The following is a 24,433-nucleotide window of genomic DNA, read 5'->3' as shown; positions in this document are numbered from 1 at the left end:
TTAATCGCAACAAATTAACTTAAATGTCATAGCTTAAAGCAATATGAGAATGTAGTAGCTGTGGTAGTGTTGTTGGCACACAATCTCTTAATAATTGTATGTCATGACTTTTCCTGAAAAAAATTAAATTTTTCCTTTTGCTTTAGAAATTATTATCCATTAATAAAGTACATAAATATATTATTTACTCTAAATATAATATGTTACCTTGAAAAAACTAATACAACACTTTATGGATCCTCATTTATTTTTATGATTTCACATACATAAATTCATATAAGAGCCAAAGAAAGAGAGAGAAACAAATGGAGTTAGTCCCCTGTGCTACTAAGTTCAAATAAGTATTTAACTAAGTGACGAGTAGAAATTAAACTTTTTGACTTTTACATCTCGCGACTTTTAATTTGATTATCGCTATGAATTTATAATTTACTTTGCAACTAAGAAGAAGAAAAAAAAACTACATAGAAACTAATGCCAGACAAAAAATAAAAATAATTAATTTAATTAGTATTATTATTTCATCGAATCAACAGTTTAGTTTGATTCCATGCTGCGGAATTATTTAGAAATAAGATTTTTAATTAAGATAGTACTAGTCATATTATTTATTCTTAATTAAAGCTCTACGGATATGGATTTTTCGGGGACTGGTACTAATATGGATTATTTGTGGGGAGGGGTGGTAGGATAAAAAGCAAATAAACGATTAATCAGTTTTATATTTCTATAAATAAATCCTTATCAATGAATTCAAAATAAGTATACAATAGCCCAAAATAAATGGGCACTACAGGTACACAGTATAGTTTTGCACATCATCATAAAATCAGATCTTCAACGTAGATTTTGAGACACTATGTACTATAGTTTTTTAGCTAATAAATCTGACATTGTGGACTCAGTCGTATTTCATTATAGGATATGTATTAAGATTTTTTTCAATTTTGGTTTGTTACAAAAAAAAATTTAAAAAAAAAAAATCGACATTTGGATTTCTGAAGATTGACTTTTTATTTTTAAGTGTTTGACAATTTTCAAAAACCGTTAAATTTAAAAAAAAATTTATTAACAATGAAAGAGGTTAAAAAATGTCGGTATTTTACAACATTTTACATTTGAAAATCATTTTTTTAAATTGATTTGTTTTTTAATTTTAAATAAATAAAATTTAGTTTTTGGAAAATAAAGTACTCGTAATAATTGACCTATTACCGATTAACTGACCAGATAATTGGCCTATTTAATCAAGCCGCCAATTTATCGATCATACCCTACTCTTGCTAATGATATACTCGATCCAATGTGCTTTCTCGATGAATGAATATGTATTTGGATCCCATTAAGAAAATGAAATTGATTTTTTTTCTTCGTCTCTGTGTACTTCTCTTCTTAATGTTTTTTGAGCGGGGTTGGGGAGGCTGTAAAGAAATCATTTATTAAAAAATAAATAATATCAGAAGGAAAGAAAAGGATGTTATTTTCCCCTTATTATTTGACTACATACAACATAACCATTTATATAAGAGGATTAAACAAGTGTTTAAGGATCGACACCCCTCTTTCTCCGTTATTATTGCTATACTCCTTCCTTTATCATCAACTTTGAATCCCTCCCAATGGAATTCAACATACAAAGAATGAGGAAAGAGTCATTTAGCGCTTACAGTGTGTGACACCGAGGAAGGATTCAACAATAGAGACATTGGGATGAATTAACATAAGCTAACAAGGATTTGTATTTTTTTTTAACTGCAATATATATATTTAACAGATGGTCAAGTAGGAAGTGCGTACTCAGTGAACTTGGTGTAAAATAACTTTTACATCTGCTTAGTATATTACATACATACATAAATAAATATATCTCTGAATGAAATTTGGATCCACAGGGGGTAAATATTCATATTCATTTTTTTTTTTTCAAAACTCGTTTGTCACCTTTCTTTTCCTTTTTCTATCTCTTAGACAGACGCATTTAATTATCGAAAAAATATAAGTAGGATACAAACAAAATCCTTGAAGGATATAACCTACAATCCATGTATAATTACAATTTTATCGCCCCCCAAAAAAAAAAAAAAAAGTGGCTGTATAAAATTGCAATTCCTTTTCAAATACCAAAGATCACCATTCATGATGGCCATAAGCATCTTTATAATAATTAAAAACTGAATGCAGTGTTTTGAATAGTTTTGGCTATGAGAAAAAATGGGATATTAATATGGTAAAAGAAACAGTTTTAAAATGTAGTTAAAAATGAAGAAACTTCAAAACATAAATATAAATAACTGACAATATATATGACAAATAAATTAAGGATGATGTTGTAGAGCTATTTAGAAGCATTGGTGATTTTGATGGTGCAAAATAGTTTTTTTTCATTTTTGAATAGTTCTATTATAAAAGCTTTGCTTTAGGAAATTGAAATTTGCGCCCCTAACACATTTTAAAGTAGTTAAAAAATCATTCGAAAAGGTTTTTTTTAGTCTAATAGATTGACTTAATGACTACAAATGGGGAGAAAAATTACATTGGTATGATTAGTAAAGGTTGTAAATATGATGTTTTTATTAAATTATGTTTACTTTTTCTTAAATTGTTGTAATAGAATTATCCCTCATTAAATGAAGCATTAAATAATTCCAACGTAATTTTGTTGTAACTTTAGTAAAAAATACATGCATAATAAAATTTTACTCCTAGTATATGCATATATAATTATATTGTTCTCCCTGCACTAATGAAATTTTCGATTTAAAATGTATTCCTCCCTAGATTTCCTTCCCAAAAATTAACCTGATGTTAATTCAATAGTACTATAAGTATAGCTACCGCCTTCTTTTTGCATTTAAGAAATGTTATGTTCTTATTTATGCCCCACAGTTTAAAAAAACCACATCCCTGATGGTTCAAATTGGTTGATTCTACAACACATATTTTAAATTTCCTTTCTCAATAATCAACTATATTGGCAGAGTTACAAATAATTATAATATTTATTAGAGTTTGATTGTTTATGTTTGTAATAGGTTGAAAGTCTTTCTGTCCGAAGAGAGTAAGAGAGGACAATCAGGAAGCCTATGTATGAATACATTGCTCTGAAGAGCATTTATAAAGTCCTCCGACACCTAATAATATCACCAATGCTAAAAAAAGGAATGAAAGAGGCTGGATAGTGTTGTAGTTCGAATAAGTAGTCTACCTCATTCCTTGATCTTAATTTGCTTGACTATTTACTATGGAGCATCAACTAGAAGAAGTGCAATTCTATTCCTCATCCAAATTATAATGATCTCAAAGAGAACATTAACTATGATTGGGACAAGGTTCCACAAAGAAGTATGAAGAAGACATCTATAAGTTTTCGTCTGTGTATCGAAACAGAGAATTACTTTACATCATTGTCAATAAGTTATATAAATTTATGAAGTAAAAAATCTGAAATATCATAGATTTGTATACATATAGATTTTTTTATGAACGATTACGCACCCTTTGTATACATATAGTATAATGGTATCCTGTTAACTCTAACAATATACTTTGTAAGCTGTTGATTTATTTTGTCTTGGCTCATATTAGTATTTGGAATATAGATCTACTCTGCTCGAGTTATATTTTTTCATTTGGTCAACAAATTCTTACAAATAAGGAACCCATATTTCTACAATCAGGGAATGATTTCTTATTGTCCAATTACCTTATTATTTCAAATCTTTTTCCATTCATTTTTTAAAATAAAGAAACTATCAGTCCATTTCTGAGTTTTCCTTCAGTTCTTTAGTTTTAAAATCCTTAACTCCATTACCCAATTGAAATATATCAATAAAGTCACTCCCTGGTCGATTTATTGCTCAGAAATTTAATGACCTTTTTTAACAAAAATATAATATGATATAATTAATGTTTTTTTTTATCGAAATAAATTAGTGGATGGCTTTTTATAAAGACCTCAATCTTTTTCATTTAAGAACCACTATTCTTGTAGAATATTTCGTTACTGAACTTCTAAGAGACATTAATACATGACATAACAAATGAATACGGGTTGTGCACAATTAATATAAATACGTAATGATTTCATCGTAATTATTTTATCTATATACTTATGTATGTAGTAGGTAAGTCGTATAAATATAACTGCCTGCTAAATGTAGCATGTCCTTAACTGTTTGTCGTTACTCTCTCTTTCTCTCAGATGATTGTGGATAAACTCATAGAAATGACCATTATTTCCAAGTCATTTGATCGATATACCATACATACGGATATACGTATTAATACCATAATTTACTATCTCTTCAATAAATATATGGCCCTGTTTTGATCATTATATTTATTTTTATTAAAGCTCTCTACAACTTTTTACTCGTAGAGTTCTTCCTCGATAGGTTTTTTCTACAATACATATTTGCTTAATCATCCCCCCACCCATTCTACTTTTTTCTTCTTTCAAAAACAGTTATACTTAAGTCTTATTCAAATATTTATTATGTATATAGAATTAATTATTTTTATTTATAGTGAAATTGTTGTTTACTTAGAACTTAAAATATTTTATGCAAAGATATATATATATAAACATACCTTGAAGTACTGTTAATTGGAATAATTATTTTACGTGTGTAAGGCTTTTAGAACTAATCGAAGAGTTTTTTACTTAATAGCAAAGTTACATTTATCTGATAGTTTTGAGTGTGACCCCCTCCCCCCAAATAATACACAAACAACTCAAGGTTTTTTTCAATAATGTAGACCGAGCAACAGGGAAAGCCAGTCTTCATAAAGATACTTAACCAGCCTTGAGTAAAAATATAACATTTGATATACAAGGCTCGAAGATGAAATTATCTCTAATATTTACAAAAAAAAAATGCTTAAAATCTGTCATTAGTATTAATCTTATATTAAATAAAAAACTAAGTAATTGAAGGAAAGTTATCCTGAGACTTACTCGGTTTAATTGCCGTCAGTCTCGATACGGCCTTTGAAGGGGGACTAGGCTTTGATGATGAGGTCTTGGGGCAAAGTGCAAAGCGTTACTTGATGGCAGGCACTATAAAGCCTCAGTTGTGTGGGGGCATCTATTATTGTGGGCCTCAATGCAGCCCCAAACAAAATAATCAATCAGGCTAAGATTGCGACTGCTTGGCAGTCAAGATCTGTCTGGTGTGCACATTGTAAGACTGGCATTTGAAATTGTCGTTAATACATGCTTAAACTGTCTTATCAATAACTTAAAGCTCATTTTCAATTGAAACGAAAGACCTCGTCGGGGAGTGTCCAATGATGGTGTACACCTTTCTATGAACTCCACATCCCTGACCTTTATGGAGTCCTCCATGGGATCTTTGAATCCTCCAGTTTGTTCCTGATTGTTTGGATGTAATGCATTGTCAGCCTAAATGTCAGGCTTGCTGATTTGTTCTTCATTATTAATTAGACACATAACAACAGTGTATCTCCGTTCCTCCTTTGTGAACTAAATCTCCGGGTGCTCCGGGTATAGTTCTATCGTTGTGACAAAATTAGATTGAATGATTTTTTTTTCTGTGTGTTACGCACAGTTGAAAAAAAAATGAAATGATGACGACATTTGGTTCCTGGACTACTCAAAGGGGGCACAGCTCTAATCTTCGAGCCCTATATTGATTGTATACACACTCAATTTCGTAATAAAAGAGTTTGAAGATCCTTGTTTTAGATACTATAAAATTCATTCGAAAATTCTTTTGGTCATAAACAAAATTGCACAAGGAATATTTCTCGATATCTATCAATCATTAAAAAAAGTTTGCTCGTTGTAGGTTGTATTATGATTTTTTCTCTCGGGATCCGTTTTCCTGTTTTACATCTACAAGAAATCCAACTTATAATTATTTTATAATATAAGTTTCATTTAGCTAAATATAATCCACCAAAAATTAGCTTGCTCATGTCCTATTATTTAATTATTTTTTACTTTGAGTACGATTGGGTTAAAAAATTATTTAGAAAAAACACCAACTATATCTAAAAAGACCAACAGTCCACTATCATCGATAATGATAAAAATTATCAACAGTAGAAATCATTAAAATATGGGAATGAATATGTTTAAAAAAAAAAAATTCTTCTAGACATTTAAATACTTAATAATAATTTTTTTTTGGCTGAAAATAATTTTACCATGTAGATTTTGGATTTTTTTTTTTTCCAATTACTTATAAATAATGACATATTTAACATGTTTTTGGATGCAAAATCATAATAATATCTAAAATGTAAAAAAAGTTGCAATTTGATACATTTTCGTTGAATACAATAATGCGTTTTTTTTAGGATTGCATATTTGCAACAAAAATAATTTAAGGGTTAAAATATACAAATAAATACTTATATTTCAGAGTATTAATTAAGAGGTTCTTGTCCAATAGTAAAATTTATTTTCAGGGAGGTGATTATATCATTGCATTTATCCGAATAATGAGCATTTATTATTTTAAGAAAATACTTTAAATAAAAGGGACTGTTTTTTGTAATTTGTAATGAGTAATACAATTATAAATGCATTCAAATTCTAAATTTGGAGTTTTTAATTTAACATATGTACTACAGTAATCTTTTAAAATTGATTAGAAGATGACAAACTGTTTTTTGTTAGAAATGTTTCTTTGTGCCAGAAGAAGTTTTCAAAAAATTAATTTATGTATATTTCTATATAAAATCAAGTCGTAGATTTATATAATTATTTATAATCTAAAAATTCTACCCGTACATCATTAGAATTTTGTACATTGATGACAAAAAATACATGTTTTTGTCTTGAATGACTATAATTTATTTTAAAATCTTAAAGCGAGTCCGTTTCTGGGATGTCTAATCTCTGCAAAGCTATTATAAACCCATTTTTTAATCTTCATATTGGGATAATATGCATACCAAAACGAAAGTTAGTTCTTTTAAGGACTCAACTTCTTTCTATTGGTTAAAAAAAAGATGTCAATCAATGAAAATACTTGAATTCATTTTATTTCTTCTAAGTTTTTATTCAGAATATGTACATCATAATGTAGTTTATTCATTTTTAAATTATTTGTAGGACCATGGAAGCGTTGCCCAACTTTCATTTGTATTGTATCTTGAAACTTTCTCTCACATAAATTAATTTGAAAATGACAGAAATTAGTTGGTAGTTTGCTATTTCTTCCAAGCTAGGGAGTATTCCCTAACTTACTTGTGGATTATTATCCACGATATTGTTGTTTAGTATACCATTACAATAGTGAATCCGAGGTACGGACGCATTAAAGGTGTATTATTCTAAGTTGGTACTTACGGTACTTTCTTTGCCATTTTGCCATAAATCATGTATGTAAATAAAATAATATGCCGTTATAAAAATAAAAAAGAATATGGTAACCCTGAGAATTGGAATTATGTTTGGGAGAAGAGCGCTATAGCTGCCATGATGTTTCATTAAAATGCTTGCTAGCAGCTATGCGACTATGGAAATAAACACAAACCCAACTCTGTACCTAGCAATAATATAGGTAGGAATTACTATGATTCCGATCTTTAATTCGACTCCGAGTCTAACAAGGACTTACACTTATAACTTCACAACAAATCCTCGGTGCTACTCTTAGTCTTTCGCGCTCCAGTTATTACTTGATGCTTATTGTTCTGAGAGAATAATAACAGATTTGGTAAAGAAATCAACACCTTTAGGTTGCAACTACAAAAATACTTTTATTATCATATTTTTTTTCATCTTTGCCTATGAAATTCCCTTTCTCTCCTCTAACAAAGTTTTCCAATAAATGCTACAATTAAATCTCTAAGTTATCTCCCCTTAATCAAAAATATTCGGCGGACAGCCATTTCATTCATATGAATTATTAACTGAAAATATTGAAACTATAAAAATACCGATACATATTTTGGTAATAAATCCCGTAGATAAATATTGGTATCACTAATTCATTGCCGATAAAGATCTAATTTTAGTTCAAACAAATAAATATTGTTACAAAGAACACTAAAAAAGGAAAAATAGTACAACATTTGATATTAGAAAATTAAAAAAAAAATTTATATTAGCTTTGTATAAATATGCAAAATTCATAGTCAATATCTTATATTTTTTAACCAATTTAATAATAATTAATGTTAACGTAGACTATATGTAAAATTCAATTAAGGCTTTATAGTGAATGAAAAAAGAATTATGGAATGATTTTTATTGTAGAACATGAGAACTCGATAAAATCATCAGTTATAGACTGTACTTAGATATATGTTTAGTGCATTAAATATACTCAATCATATTTGTTTATCTATCTGCATTAAATATTATAATAAAACAATGATTTTCTATATATATATAAAATACACAATTTCTGCATGTATAATGTGGATTTATTAAAAACATAGCATCCCCAAATGCATCCTCTTTGAGATTATTCAAGCAATATAGTCCACAAATTTATTTATAAATATAAGAGCTATTTTCTTCACTAATGCTACTATATTTTTACAGAAAAATGTTTCGTTTATCTAAAAATTATGAATAATAAAAAGAGAGGAAAAGATGATAAAACTCCATTAGAGTAATTGAAACAGAGCCTTTGTGCATTTTTTTTATATTTCTATGCAATGCTTCCTTTTAGCAAACTATTGTTTATCCTTTTCTAACATACCTTCATCTTAATAGTATTATATCTGTTGCCATATTCAAAGTATAGTAAATATACTTATTTATACTCATACTCGTATAATATCCTTCAAAAAACAACAATAAAATACGACACTATCAAGGTCATACCGATTATGTAACCAAATATAAAAATAGCAATGCTTTAATCTTTTTCTTTTTTATATATCAATTATTTTTTCAGGGTTTGATTGTGACGACTTTTTTTATTATATTTTAATAGGCGATTTTAAATTTATATATTTATATACAATTTTTATTTTCTATATGTAAAAAAAAAAGAATGGTCAGTCGGTCATTTACTTTCTAACTGACTTATTTAATCTTTTATTTTCTTCAAACAAAAGGTAATCTCATACTTAAATAAGTATATTAATTAACAAAAATTGCAATAGGATGAAGGAGTGAAAAGAAAAGTCATTAGAGAAAAAAACAAGGTAGAGGGAAAATAAAAGTTTTTGATAATGATAAGAGGTGCTATAACATTAATTATGGCTTATTTGAGGAAATTATATATATTTGAGGGTAAGCTTCTAACAAGAGTGTGCTTCATTGATCAAAGAATCAATAAATTAAAGGCTAAGAAATTTATTGATTTGTTGAACATCAATGGGCTCTTTCCCACTCATTTTCAGGTGATTTATTCAGAATATATTTTTATATAATTATCGACAATTTACATGGTTAGGTAAATGACATCATATATTGTCTTCATTAAAAGTCAAAAGTACGGCTGATTTTTCAAATTTACATATAAATTTGTAATAAATGATATTGAAAAGCAATTGTGAGTAAAAATCTTAAGGGTGTAATTCTTTTGGGATATTACTTCCCGATGTGATGAAATGTCTTTTTATAAAACGTAACCGGACATAGGTCAAAGAAGCTTTTCTGATAAGTATTCTAGGGCTTAATTAAAAAAAATATAAGTTTCCTATGTTTCAAAACATATCTTTATATAACGTAACTATATCCGTAGGAAGCATCTTCGATAACCAGCAGCCTAGCCAGTTTTATTGATCAATGGGGCCAATAATCAATTTCGTTCAATGCATTTAATTTCTGTTGTGTAATTCCTTATGTATTCAGTCTAGTCCATTCCAGTCTTAGGACTGGTCATACCTATAAGTCTTTGACACTGGTCCTGAAGTGCATCCTTTCTTAGGGCTGACAGTACTAGAATTGATTTAAAAAAAGAAATAAAGTTGAGTAACGTCATCAAGGACCAAACTTCATAAGTTTTCGGCCTGATGTGCAGGACTTAAATGAAATGGATAGGACTGCAGTCTTTATTCATAAATGTGTACTAACACAACACTATATTTTATCGTTCATTTGGTCATATAGAAGGAGGGAAAGGGGGGGGGGGTAATGAGTCCTTACAATCCTTCCCCCCCCCTTCCTATAAGGCTAAAAGGGTATTCCGATGATAAAAGTTCCCAATAAAGAATCTTATTTCTTACCCTTTATTATTTCTAACATATACATTACTAAGCTAAGAGATAGTTTTTTTAAAGAAATACAGTTGATTTTTTAGTTTATCATGTAAATCATTTAACAATACTTTAACATTAAAATAACGTCAAAATAATTAAACATTATCATTAAATTGTTATAATGAAGAATTAATCATGATATTTTGATCATTACCTATAAATCATACAAGTAATTATTGTCCCAGAGTCTTCTGTATTACATTTGTAGAAAGCACAAATTGGCTATTGGATAGAAAATTTGGTTAGTATTTAGTAGCGTATAGAATAATTGGTGAAATAATCTATGCGACCTATTTATAATTTAAGATAGAACAATACTTCCACTACTTTATGAAAAATTAGAAAGTTCAGTGAGTGATTTAACTTCGTTCAAGTTTTAATAAAATTTGCTAGTTTATTGCCCATTTCATCCCCCCCAACTTTGATTTTGGAATGTTACATGGATTTATAAAGTGTCAAGTGACATAATGTGAATAAAATTTTTATTTCATTGTAGGTCATTTAAAAATATATAGCCAGAAGCACATAAATGAAAATAAAAATAAAATTACGCATTTATTTCTTTTGAAATTATGAAAAATATATTTTTCTAATGGGAAACTTTATCAAAATATTTTATAATTAATTCATATAAAAGTAGTTTATAAATAATAAGAATATTAATTTCCACAAAGTAAAAACAAAATGATTCATATGATAATCTATCTCTTCTAAAAAAAGTGGTATGATACTTTTCTATGCATATAATTCTCTCAAAGCTTTTTTAAAGTATATATACAAGTTTGTATGTATTTGAAAAACTTTTTTTAATATGTAAAAAAACTATATACAAAATAATAAATATATAAATTGGATTCTGTTATTTTGACAAAGTTTTATAATTATCTTTCAAATTGTTGAAACTCTATTACCTGAAGTGTAACATAGATGGCGCATTAATATTTATACAGATAACACATGAATTTGAAAATATGTTGTATAGAATTAGAGGTCATTAGTAACTTTACAGATATGGATGCTTTGTTACATATTATTCATTCTTTTCTTGTTGTTTTTTAAAGGTGTGAATTGATATATTTAAATGGGTTAAAAGAGAAAAAGCAAGACGAAAGGGAAGGGGAGAAACGGAGGGTTGCCAGCGCCTGTCTTTCAATAGCAAAAATGAATTGACATCATTATCTTTTAAGTTAAAAATTATTAATCCTGCTTTTTTTTTTTTGTATGTGTGCTAAGAACCGCGCATTTTTTACATTATAACTTCCTAAAAAATGTTATACAAATGTATATCTTTTACATATGTTTGTTAGTAACATTTCGTTTTATACTTATATTAAACTTTTTCATTTATGAAAATCAGTGCTTTCATCTGTTTTAAAGGACAAAAATGAATGGGAAAATAAGATCAAAACCCTAAGAAAGTTGACCTATTTAATCTATAAATATATATAATAAATATAAATAACATTAAAAAACTTTTTTTCTATGCCACATAATTTTAGAGAGGTTGCATATTTTTTTTACTTTTCATTCAAATAATTTTGATTTGTTATCACACTACATATTCCATTAGATTAGCTATTATTTTATACTCTTTTCTACTAAAATTTAGTACAGAATCTGAAGCTTAAAAAACAAGCTTTTTTTTATTTCTTAGGGCCATTCCGATCAATAGTGAAGCCTTGTCAAATATTTTTTTCGATCTATTGCGGTTGATAACTTATATATAAATTATATCTCAAAAACTATCATTCACTTGACATAATTTAAAATTAATTAAATGCTAATATTCAAATTTTTCTTTGTGGTTTTCATTATTTTATATAAAATCATGGTTCAAAAATATAATTAAGTAATTGAATTGTGTTCACAAATCTTCACAGGGTATCAATTTTTATAATAAAAAATTATCTCAATAATATTTTTACAAATAAGTAATAGCATATTTCGAAAGACATACTAAATTCTTGTATGTTTAATACACAAAAAAGATTACAAATATTTTTACTTAATGTGGAAATTAAAATTTAAGCATTTGGTAACACTTTTTTATCACTGGATAATTCTAAAATAATTGTCTGTTTGAAATTGATTCGCAAAGTATTTATTCATTTATTATTTTTAAAGTATAAATAATAGTATAATAAAGTTTCTTATTTGTATGTTCTATGTACGTTTTGGACACCTTTTTCAAATATTTTTTTGCCGAACGGACACTTTGCGGAAAAAAATATTAGATAAATTTGATGATAATATATAATTAAATATTATTTAATTATGATTCAATTCATATTACTCCAATTTTAATTGATAAATTGTTTAATTATTTACCAGGAATTGCATTCGTAAGGTGTTTATTGTAAATCACAACGTTGTCCCACTTACAGAAAAATATACTATGTGGTTTGTTGCCAGCTATGAACCTCAGAATATATTTCGTGTGGCTTTTCTCATGGACGTGTACTCCTTATTTAGTAGGAGTTTCTCGTCCAATGACAAACACATCTTGAGAGATATCTAGTCAGAGAGGATATTTAATTAATTATCCTATAAACTTTGCAATTCATGGCGAATGATTAAACATTTCATTTTAAATAATTGGAATCACGTGGAAAGGAATCATAGTTTCAGTATGTATTGCAAAATCATCCATTCTATTTTAATTTTTTCAGCAAAGTGTCCGTTCGGCAAAAGGATCGTGCACAATCCATCTGCCCAAGACATAAAGCTTTTAATTATTTAGTTTAAAAAACTGTAAAACGAGGTGATTAATGTTAATATAAGAGTCTTATTTTTTGTATTGAAATAGATAATAGCAAAAAATATATAATAATAATTTTAAAGTAGTTTAATGCTCATTTCATTGCATGCTTGTACATATATACGTACATTCTTTTTGGCATGACATTTTAAGATTATTTCACAATAAGTAGATTTTTTTCTATATTTCTTATGCTCCACCAGTATAAGAATAAAACATCCTTTGTAAGATAACTGCATTTGTATGTTCCAACCCCATAATTTGCATGCTTCTTAATTGATTTCCTTTGTGTATCTTTACCATCATCATTAATTACATACAGTGTTGCCTTAATTTAAGTATTGAAAGAAGAAAATTAAATTAAGCAGTGCTTCTCCTCTTGATGCCATTTTGAGTTATTCTCTCTGTCTATATGAATATGTATTTAAAAGATTTATACAGACACTCAATTAATATAATTTTAAAACATTTTTGCAAGTATTAAATTTTTTCTATTAAAAAAATGATATTTATTTTCCATTACTTTTAAATAAAAAATAATTCGTGCTCATTGAAGGAAGAAAATTAGGAAGATTCTTTTTTTTCCACACAACCATTATCTTATTTTTTTAATAACAAGTTATAATAAAAATTGTGGATAAAAATTTGTAAAACTTTTTGATAAACTCTTTAGGAAATAATAATTGAATAATTAAATTAGAATTTTGCAGGAAATGACCATTAATAGTAATGAACAGATCTTGCTTTTTTTATTTGACTATTAACTCAGCTTTAAATATCGTTATTATATTTAAACACTGATAACACATACATCAAAATACACCTATACAGGGTTTTCACGATAAATTAGAACTACTTTAAACTTCATCCAGATCCATAATGTGGAAATTTGGGGTTAAATCATACTAATATAAAAGGTTGCAGGAACAATACACTATAACTTCCACCACTATTGTTTTGACAACAAACAATAGTCATCATGGAGCAAGCAAGGAGAGACGCCATCCTCGAATTGGCTCGCGGGGGACACTAGCCCTCTGCTATCTACAAGCTTCTTAACTACCCCAAGACCACGGTGTACCGGGTCTTCAATGCCTGGGAGGTTGAGGGAAAGGTCTACCGCAAGGCCCACAACATGAGAAGTGACCGTATCCGCACTCCCCGCTTCATTGAAGGCCTCCGGAAGTCCATCAAGGCTTCACCGGGGACTTTCTTGTCCAGGTTGGCCAAGAACCGTGGAGTGAACAAGCAGCTGGTCTCCCAGGTTGCAAATAAGGACCTCGGGTACAGGTCATACCGAATGGCCAAACAACACATCCTCACGGCATAAGGCCACCAGGCTCACCAACGGTAAGCGTCTCCTCAATGACCTGAAGAGCCATGGAGGAAAAATCATCTTCTTCTCTGACGAGAAGAACTGGACAGAAGCTACAATGTCCAGAATGACAGGTGGCTTGCCAAGGAGAGAGAAGAGGTCCCAGCGGCCTTCCCCACAAAGTTCCCGCCTCCTTGATGACCCTGGGTGGCATCTGCAGCACCGGTGAGGTGATGCGTTCTTTCTTCTTCCATCCCAAGGAAAGGGTTAACGCGATAAGGTACTGCGAAGTCATGCTGGAGTTCGTCATCCCCTGGATGAAGGATACGGCTGCTGAGAGGGAGTTCATATTCCAACAAGACTCAGCACCCGCACAAATCGCCATGAGGACCACTAGTCTCTTCAACTCCCACGACATCACTTTCTGGGATCGCAACACCTGGCCCTCCAACTCATCCGTCCTCAATCCGTGTGATTACTACTTGTAGGGGAAGTTGTAGAGGAAGTTGTACAAGGTCAGCCACAAGAGCATCGTGGCCCTGAAGGGCTCCATTACGAGGGAGTGGAATGCTGTCGATTCCGTGGAAGTCATCAGGGCATGCAAATCCTTTAGGGGCAGGATGGAGAAGATGGTAGTTGCTGAGGGAGGGCATGTTGAATAAATTTATTGTTTAATATCATGTGTAACTTTTTCTTATTAACAAATACACTCCAAATTCCATTTTTATCAAGCAGGTTGAATTTTAAGATAGTTCCAATTTATCGTGGACACCCTGTATTTAAACTTTCATATTAATTTTGCTCATGCCTATAGGCTCTAACCTTGATATAATATATATATTTTTACATCAATGTTATCAAATTTTGTGTCCTATACATGTCCACTTTAATATCTACATACAAATGTATGTCTATATTCATATCAATGAACAAGTCAGGCACATACAAGTTGGAACAAAGAGTTGTCTATTCGTTATTTTGTGATAGAAATACTGAAGGTAGGTAAATCCTAAAAATGTAACGTAGGCCACCATGTAAATATTTCTATAAAAACACTATACAACAGCATATATGTCCGTCGGCAAGAACCTATATGTATTATTATTATTTTAGCCTAGAACACAAAAATGATCATTAAAACCTGAAACGGCTATAAAAAAAAGTCTTGAAAGCCTTTTTTAAAACTTTTTAGAGTATAATTTCGATTCAGAGTCATATTTTAAAATGAAACAACTGTAAAGATGAAAATTTTATAATTAAGATTTGATTAAAACATTCCTGGATTGAAATTATAATTTATTATATAATTAATATTGAATTTATTTCAAAATGTGTCTAATTATATCAGAATCAAGTAGATACAAGTATAATAAAAAAAAATATTGTTAGCTAATTTGTTTATAATGCTTTATCACATAACTAAAACTAAAGAATAAATTTTGAATCTGTTATCCCCTTCAAAATATTTGCTTATTTAAAAAAAAAAGATCGATTTTGATTGATTTTTTCAGTTTAACTTTTAATTTTCTTATAGAATATTTAAAAAATAAGCCGTATAAGGTTGCGTGAAAAAATACTTTCAAATTAAACATAATTAAATCAATTATTTGGCTTCTTGTAATAAGTATTATATTTTAGAGGGAAGGACATTACTTCCAATTTAAATATGTTTCCTATTCAATGCAGTTGATTAGTATGAATTACAAATTAAGGCATCTAATAGATTTATATATGATTAATTTCGAAACTTTTCCTTCAATATTTTTTATTGCTTATTTATTGAATATCCCATATAAAAATTAAAAGTTAAACTGAAAAAAATCACTTTTTTTTCTTTTTTTACAGCAAATATTTTATTATTTCTTTAGTTTTAGCTTTAATAAAAAGCAATTGATAAAAACATGTAAAAAAATTCGACTTTTAATAATGACTTTATTTTACTTGAGTTTTGTATAATTTGCCACATTTTGTAGGAATTGTATAAAGATAACATAATAAATCATTTATTTTTCTAATATTTAATAGTTTTTACTAATTATTACTACATTTAATTTAAAATTATATAGTTATTTCAAATAGAAGTTTATGTATTAATCGTAACTATACTCTATAAATGTGTTCTTATAAAAGCTTTAAAATTTAAAACTATTCCAATTGAAGGTTTTAATTATTATTTTTGTGATATTACAATTTTAATTATGGGTTTATCAGGCGGGTGTTCCAAGACCTGAATTATGTTGCATAGTGCAATTAATAGTTATTAATATTTAGACTATATTGAAATACAAAAGTACCCCTCAATATTCACATTAATTGAGTCCAAGGATAAACAAGACTGTTCTCTTCCTATTGATGATATAATACAAAAATATATAAATTAAAAATCATAGAATAATGAAAGCAGCACTGATCGAGCCTGGAATAACCGTAGTATTCTTTTAATCATATAAATTTATCCATTTATCGTTCGTAATTAAAATGTATGTTATATTTTAATAAGACGTAATAAGATCCCGAAAAAATGATTACATTATAACCATTATATAAAAAATGAACTTAGGTATTCAAACCTCAAAAAGAACCACATATTAAATTTTAATATAGCCCCTCTTTCTTTTACCGAAAGATTTTATATTAAATTATTAGAAGTTAAGAGCACTTTATTTTTAACAAATAAACAAAATGCTTAAAAATAAAAATAAAAACTCATAAGATTATATTTGTTTAAGTCCAAGAAGCTTTAAGGTTATCAAAACCAAAAGTACTTTTTTAAAGATTGAAATAGCCAAAAATGGCATAAGAGACTTCAAACTATGCAAAAGTCAATTTTCTATTATTTCAAGCAGAAAACGAGACAATTTACAACCCAGAGATAGTTTTTGAAGGAAATGTTAAAAGGTACGAAAAAAACTTCATCCTGTGTATCTTCATCTATAGGTATTTATTGATGGCAGCTATTACATAAATGGAAAGGATTTGCAATGCACAAAGGTCAAACTGTTAAATGACTAAAAAATATATTTTTTCATTATAGTAAATTTTGAGTAAGATTGGATGCCTTTAAAAGCTAACAAGCAAAATAAATTGCATATTTCTTACCTATTTGAATGAATAAATGATATCATATATGTTGTATACAAGTTGCAACTTGTATAAGCTAATTGTACTTCTTGCTATTTTTTCGTCTTAAAATGCATGATTTAATTAAAATATTTTATGAATAATATAACTCCGGGGATTTCAACCTTATAATGTGCTACAACTACTTATATTTTGGTAATTTCTAATAAAAACCCAAAAACTAAACTATGAATATATTGATTATCCATGGAATGTTCGATAATTGCATGATCCATATCCGAAGTACTGTAAATCCTTCAAAATTATTCATCTAATTTTTTGTTTACAGCTTGTACAAATTGCATGTACAAGTTGCAACTTTTACAATATCACAACTTGCACACAACTTATATACAAATAACATAACTTCTACTTCATATTTCTTTTGAAACACGATGAGGGAAAAAAGATTATTCACTGAGAGTAATTGGAATTGACAGGTTTTATTTGATTTAAATTTCCATCAATTGTTTTGTTGAATTCTTCAATTTACAAACCAATAAACAAGGATAAATAACTTTTCAAAGATGAATAGATACTTGACCCCGTACTTGGATGACTACATAATTTGAAAAAATATTTAATTAAGGAATGCTAATATTCAATTATATGCCTCATTCTTATAAATACGAAAGAGATTAGAATATTATAGAAAGTTTAACCCAACTCTACCCCCCTCCTCCCTTTAAATAAGTTAAAAATTATGCAAAAAACATATGCTTCATTTATTATTATTATTTTACAATTTGAATCCGAATGAAAGAATATTGACTAATATAGAAGGAGAGGCTGAGAGAGATAATCTTCATACATATAAGTAGTCGTATAAAATTAGTATGTAACCTATTTTTTTTTTATCCCGTTCTCCCTCTCTCTTTCTCTATAAATCTACGTATATCAACCAAAACTGTCGTCTTCTTTTTTTTAAAAGTCAAATCATGAACATAATCTTATACATTTTTTTTTCTATTAACTTTTTTTTGTTCCCACATCTCTCTCTAAACCTCACATCATAAAAATACATGTTTTAAAATATTTGTATAAAAAAAATATGTTTGTAATCAAATACGTGATGGCATTTTTTATTTTTTTTTGTCATTCAAGAGTAAAAGAGACGGGGGAATTTAGTTTATGAACATTCTATGAAGAAACACTATGTACAGATGCTTTTGTTTTTCTTCATGAATCATAATCAATGTCTTAGATTGGAGATATATAATGAATACTTAAGTGTGTTTGTACATAAATATCTCAAATTACAACCAGAAGATACGTCACAAAAGTACTTGTGAACCAAAAAAGACTAAAAGTTTGCTATTGTTAAATAAATATACAATCTATTAAATGAAGATGATCATATCTTTATACATTCACATCATTGCTTTATTTTACAATATATAACTTATCACATTTTGATAAAAATACTAATTTATTTATCTTTAAGGCTTGAGAAGTAATAGTTGGATTGAGCTACTGCTAGTTTTGTGTCAATTATATTGTATAACAAATTTGATTCAAATCCGTTTCCTCGTAAAAATTTCTCATAGTATTACCCTTATTTGGACTAATATTTTTTCTTAAACTGAATATTTCTTAGATCTGTGCCAAGAGTTTATTTTTGTAGTGATTGCAGGATTATAAGTCTCTTCTATGCATTGCACAACATTCAAGATTATGCCTATAACCTTTTATACATACATAACATCTTTATTTTAAATACAATGCAGCATAGGTTGGTCATTTTAGATCAAAACAAAGACACTTGCTAAAAATTAATCATAATATGCCTTGTTTTCATATAAATTAAAAACTTACAATTGTTGTCTAAAATACATATTTTAACAAGTGTATCACTAATTGAGGTATTACTAAATAGATTTGAATAGTTTTTAACAAGTATATACTTAGATTTTAATTATAAAAAGTGTTCATGGACACTTTGCCAAACAGACACTTAGACAAAAAAGAAAAGTATATATTTGATGATGATTCATGCTTAAATACGATGTAATTAGGATTCCTATTTATGATACACCAATTTTAAAAATAAAATTTTAATTATTTGCCACGAGTTACTATAAATAGTTTTGTCATTTAATTATGAGGAAGCTTAAACAGTTCGGTCAAACCGCTAATGGAACAGTTGTAACAAAAATCCTGACAACAGCTTAGTAAATATATTAGAAAGAAAAACATTGTTAAAATAATAGAACTAGTAAAAAAATATTCAACTCCTTCAGATTTTCAATCATGCAACATTTGTTAAATATTCACAAACGCTCAAAGGAGATAATGCTATAACTGCAGATATCAGGGTTGAACAAACTTTTCGCTAAAAAGGCCACATGAAAAAAAAAAAAATGAAAATGGTAAGCAACCGCATTTAGAAAATCACATTTTAAAGAATGTATTAATTAAAATATTTAATATGTAAAAATACCAAAATAGTGTATTCATAGAAAAAATACAATTGATTTTTCAAATGCTCCTCTCAAGCCAACCACAAATTCAATGTTTGTTAGTCATCAGTAAATTTTGTACTATTAGTTTTCCAAACGTCGATTACTTGTAAAGAAATTTTCAATAGCAAATAATATAAGCTTTGAACAATTGAAGAAATAAAGAATAGTTCTATAGTAGGAGGTGTATATTTTTTACAAGTCCATTTTCTTTTTTCTTTTGAATGAAAGATTGAGATATATGTACAATAAAAAGCGTAATAATTATTTACATGTCAAACTATTTAAATGTTAGAAGCTTCATTTGAATCAGATTTACTACATTTAATAGAAGATTTGGACGAACTAAGAGCAACTTGCAGTTTCTTTATCTCTGATCTATGCAAATGTATTTTGAAGACATTAGAAATAATAAAGGAATATTATAAAAAGAATAAAAATATTTTCTTGAAAGAAACAATAGAATCAAACCAATACCACCTCTATAATTTGTTTTGTGAAATATGTACTTAGGGGGGTACGAAAACCCCGGAGGGATTTTTCAAAATATGTTCAAATGTGCCTAAGATTTGTGTTTCCCTATTTTTTATAAGAGGAAGATTCTTTTTTTTTTGGTTCCTTCTGCTTCATATCTTGAATAATACATTGATTAATATTTAATATTTGTCTTATGATTAAAAAAACTATATCTTATTGATATATACATAATATACACACACATAGTCTACAATGTTGTATTAAGGAGGAATAAGGGGAAATGAAGACATGAAAAAATAATAAGACAGGGTTGATTCTATGAAGCGTAATTTCATTATATGTATGTATTTTGTAGGGATACATTTGACACCAATACAATGTGTGCTACAAGGGGGAAGGTGGTAAAAATAGAAGATCATATTTTCCCTTTCAAATCTATTATTATGACTAGTTGAAGGAATCGAATTCAATTATCTATTTATTTATTTGTATGTATCTATCTACATCATTTTTCTACATATATGTACATAGTTCGACAAATACACAGAGGGTTTGAAAATTCCTGTTTCTACTATTATTTATTTATAGCTCAATTATTAAATGTATTAAAAACTAACTTATGTATAATATGAGTTCGTGTATTATAATTTCATTGCATCACATTTAATAAAAAATCCATAATTTATGCCCTCATATGAAGTCATTTTAACTAGCACAAACCTGTTAAACAAGGGTAAAGTATATTTTAAAGTAATACAATATTCAATATAGCTTATTAAATCTCTGGAACTTCTATATTTACCAATAAATTTACATAGATTTAGGATTGAAGATATTTAGAAAGCAACATCTAAATTTTGATTAAGTTTTTTGTTGACAAATATAGATTATAACTATAGAATACTAGCAGAACTGTTTGTATTTTGTTGCCCATGTTAAGGCCTTAAAACAATTCAGATCAAATATAGCCTCAACCAAAAATTGCTTGAATTTTGTCCATATTTCGCTTCGTATAAAAAAATTCATTATATATTTTGGTATCTAACATTCCATTCGGTGTGATTGGGATCTAAAAAACAGGTTGGTTTTTTTAAACTTATAATCAAACACTTATGGTTTACTTGTAAAACAAAGTATAATCCCCCCCCCAAAAAAAAAAAAAAGATATATATATATATATAATATTTTGCTATTTTAAGTATAAAAAAATTAAAGCAAATATTATTTGAGGAGATTACCAAGGGCGCAGGTAGGTATTTGCTAGGCAAATTTCAGGCTGATTGGTATTCCTGTATGCAATATAACCCCCAAATAACGAAACTGTGATATATAATTTGCTTAGTTTTTTTTATTTGTGCAGTTGCATACTGAAATACTTGCTGGTGCATTGTTTACAAAATAGAAATAATATCTGAGGTTTTTCAATGTTCAGCAAAATGATTGAGATACAAATTATCTTTGGTTGATCAATACATTAACTTTTCTTCGCTTTTTTCATTTAATTGTGGCGAGGGTTAAAAAGTTGTGGGGCGTACCAGTGCGCACAAGAGAACAGTTTAATAACCACTTATAAGATTTTTCATTTTTATTGTTGTATTTATACATAAACATTTTTTTTCAATATGGCAACATTTTATATTTCGTAATGGACCGAAATAGCTAATTTCGTGGAGAAAAATATGTCGTATCAAGAAAATTGGGGGCTGAGGATAATATATATTACGGATTTTTGGAAGATTCTTTTATTCTTTTAGACTAAAATAATTTTTGAGGAGGTTCTGTATGGTCAGAGTTACTGAAGATGACAATGGAGGAGACGACTGGACAAAACTTCGATAAATGAAACGCAAAGGTTCATTAAAGTTAGTCCAAATCACAAAGGACATGGATATCTTTTGGTATGAAAAGGATAGCATTAATAGTGAAACTTAAAAAAAAAGTTTTATCATTAATGAAGAGGCAAGAACCGGTGGATGGGATTGTAATACTAACTACGTGACGAATTCATCATTTACAAGGGGACTAGATTTTTTGGGAGAAATTTTTAAAGAAAACTGCTTTTTTGCGTTTATTGAAGAATTGGAAAAGGGAAAATTTTGCCAAAAATAGATTTTAATAAGAGGACATTTGGCCCCTCAATGGTTTTTTTTTAATTATTTAAAAAGAACAAAACAATTCGAGAATTACTGATTACAGAAAGCTATAACAGACACTTCGAAAGATTGAACGACTAGAAGTAAAATCTAAGCCAAAAGATTTGTTGAGGACCCTCCAGAATGTAGGGTTTGATTTTTCCTTATATTGATTAAAATATTGAGTTACTACGAGCACTCTTCCTTTTGTTAGTACCTAGAAACAGTCCATGGAAGAAAGGATTTGGTTCTTTTGTTGGAGCAATATAGATATATTTAATGACTTGTTATGTGAGTGTAAAACAATGAATAACATATGGGATCACTTGACCTGGGATTTTTTGCAAAGTTCAACTTGATTGTAATACCAAAATATATATGTTATATATGCTCTTGGGTCTGAAAAAATAAATTTTATTTAAAGCAGTATTCAGCATTTAATTTAAATTAAGATTTACAGGAGCCCCCTGTGTCCCTGTTTGTGAAGTCGTATATTTAATTTGATTAAAGTTTGTATTGAAAAGAGTGTGTGAACTAGAAATATAACAAGCTAAAAAAACGAAGTTTGTATTGTAAAGGTATTGTAATTATGTTGTAATATAGTTGTACTGTTTTTACAAAAAAAAATAATAGTAAAAAAACTTTGAACGAAAAAATATGTGTTTTTTTAATTAAGCCAGAGACTTTTCAGCCCATGAGTTATGTAATGCACATTAATTAAAGTCTTATATTATATAATGAAATTAAAAGTTGGTAATTAGACTTAACATTAAGTAAATAATGTACTAAATAAAGTAGAATGTATATGATTTGTTGAATAGTGGGAGCATTGCCACACATGTTCACAAAAAGGTTTGTGCTGGTTGAATATTTGACTATTTTATGTATATATATATTTTTTTGGGTACATTTTTATATTTTGATTGAAAATGATTTTTTTCTTCATTTTCGATTATCATATTTTAATTGTTTTTAAAAAGTTTGAAAGGATATAGTATAGTCAATTAAGGCAATGGTAAAAAAATTATCCAAAAATATTTTTTTTAAATATATATTTTTGAGAGACAAAAGTAGCTTTATAAAATAAAAATCATTTACTTTCTATCTAATGTTATATTAGGAGCTAGATGAATATTTATTGAATTACAATATTTACAAGTATAAATCAATCTTATTTGGTATAACTAAATAAAATAATTCTATATTCATATTATTATTTCGTTAATGCTTGATCTTAAGTATCTTCTTCTAAAAAAAATTAAAATCATGTCCGCCATTTGGAATTATAGATCCACCTAATAACTGATTTGCATAAAAATATAAAATAAATCTTCAGTTCTATACATTGTTTTGAATGCCCACTCTCACACATAGTTACTCAATAAATCGATGTTATTTCCTCAAGAATAATAAGGACAGCTCGAAAGAAAGAATAGTAAAAATGACGTAATGATTTATGAGCTAGAGATTACTTTAGTCTTTATAGCGCTACCTGCCAGAGTCTTAGCTACACATACTATATGGAAACCACTTGCAATATTTAAATAACAATAAGTCATTGCTTAAATCAAAAAAATATAGGATGTACATCAGAGAGCAAGATATATAGTGCACCGTGTATACGTGTTCAATGCTACAATGTAAAATGCTTAATTGATTTAATTCATATGATTACATTATAATGTTTTTCTGAGACCAAAAATATGAATATCATATACGTCAGGGTGCACTATATGCAATGTCCCCTGTATACATACTCGATGCTACACGCAAAACGTCTACGAGTTTTTATGAATATGACTACATTCTTATATCTTAGATCGTAAATAACTGTTTTCATTCAAATATGGATTCAAAAAAAGTTGTCAATTATGAAATAATGTATGCAATCATTTTTGGAAGCTATATGTGGCAAATATATAAGCTGGAGTTGAAACTTTAAAAGGCATTAGTATACATTCAGACGTCCATAAAAAAT

At 28.0% G+C, this 24,433-nt stretch overlaps 1 protein-coding gene across 2 annotated transcripts in view; it reads left to right on the top strand.

Moving 5' to 3' along the window:
- Window positions 1–24,433, top strand: part of LOC121128035 (uncharacterized) — a 205,136-nt gene that overhangs the window by 132,547 nt on the left and 48,156 nt on the right. The window lies entirely within an intron of this gene.

The sequence above is a fragment of the Lepeophtheirus salmonis genome, chromosome 13 (genome assembly GCF_016086655.4).
Source record: "Lepeophtheirus salmonis chromosome 13, UVic_Lsal_1.4, whole genome shotgun sequence".
Lineage (NCBI taxonomy): Eukaryota > Metazoa > Arthropoda > Copepoda > Siphonostomatoida > Caligidae > Lepeophtheirus > Lepeophtheirus salmonis.
Note: the sequence above shows the minus strand (reverse complement) of the source record. Positions and strands in the feature narration are given on the sequence as shown.